The following is a 1,455-nucleotide window of genomic DNA, read 5'->3' as shown; positions in this document are numbered from 1 at the left end:
TGGAATGGCACAGATGATGTAAACAGAAACAAAAGGCATAATGAGATCGTTGTGTTAAATGTGAGGGAGCAGTGGGGCCTGGGACAGTAGTGACATTTGTGACAAAGGAAATAAGGAGACTTGCGGGGAGCAGCCATCTTATCAAAACATTCAGAGATCACTGGAAGCTCGGGAGCCAGGTGGGGTTATCTTACTTAGAACTTACCTGGTGCTAAGTAGCTCTAAGTATTTTTCCTGTATTAACTTTTTCAATCTCTATAGCAGCCTCATAAAATAAATACATGGAGAAAACACCAAGCCCGGCTAGTGAGGATGATCATGGATTTGCAGCCTGCCATTTTCAACAACATGCTGGGCGTATCATTCTTCTTGCTGTGGTTCTCTCATTAGGTGGCCATCAACAATCCCAAGAAGCAGGAATGAGAGTAGTGCTTTCTCCACGCTAGGACATAGTCTGAGGTAAGATGGAGGGTGTGAGGGGCCTTCACACTTCACTTCATCCCTTCTACTCATCACAACATACAAAGCAACGACATCTGGAATCTTCCAAACAACTTCTATTTCCTCAAAGTCTTCCTTAACCGTATGGAACAAGAAGACGTCAATGAATAGGGCCCAGTATAGGGGCTACATTCTTTTCTACTCCCCCAATATAAAAATAGAGATAAAAACTTAAAAGGTAGGTAGAGAAACAGAAATACAGAGAAGTAAATCATTTGCCCAGATATTTGTTCATCCAGTAAGTGGTGCAGACCAGATTTGAACAGACACAATCTGCTTCAGGACTCATATTTGCCATTCAGCAAACATTAATCAGGTACCATTTATGTACTGATTTCACTGTGGTCTTCCTAAGAGTAGGACTGCCAGTCATCTTTTCACTCATGCATCAGGATCGTTGTTTTCTTGTTAGGTGCCACTGAGTCAATTTTCAACTCATAGAGACCCTATGTGACAGAGCTCAACTGCCCCACAGAGTTTCCTAGACTGTAATCTTTATGGAGTCCTGGTGTGGTGCTGTAGGATTAGCACTGGACTGCTAATCACAAGGTTGGAAATTCAAACCTACTACCTACTCCTTGGAAACCCTATACAGGATCATTGTGAGTTGGAACCAACTCAATGAAAGGCAATAACAACAATCTTTATGGAAGCAGATCACTAGGTCTTCTCACCTGTGCAGTAGATAGTGAGTTTGAACCACCATCTTTTCAGTGTGAAGCAGAATGCTTATCCATTACACCACCAATGTTTTATATATGTTTGAATGGATGAATAAATTAATGAATGAGGAGTGAATGAAACAAAGTTGACCTTGGAAAAGAACCAGAGGTAGGTTTAAACACTGAGTAAAACAGTTCACTCCTTACATTCCAAATAACACGTGACGCTGTAGGATCAGCACTGGACTTTGAACCATAAGTCGGCAGTTCAAACCCACCAGCTGCTCCTTGG

General features: G+C 41.9%; 1 pseudogene; it reads left to right on the top strand.

Moving 5' to 3' along the window:
* The first annotated feature begins 312 nt into the window (after positions 1-312).
* LOC102829162 lies at positions 313-423 on the top strand (annotated as a pseudogene).
* Positions 424-1,455: the final 1,032 nt, after the last annotated feature.

This window comes from Chrysochloris asiatica, unplaced genomic scaffold, assembly GCF_000296735.1.
Source record: "Chrysochloris asiatica unplaced genomic scaffold, ChrAsi1.0 scaffold00349, whole genome shotgun sequence".
In the NCBI taxonomy this organism is placed as follows: domain Eukaryota; kingdom Metazoa; phylum Chordata; class Mammalia; order Afrosoricida; family Chrysochloridae; genus Chrysochloris; species Chrysochloris asiatica.
Note: the sequence above shows the minus strand (reverse complement) of the source record. Positions and strands in the feature narration are given on the sequence as shown.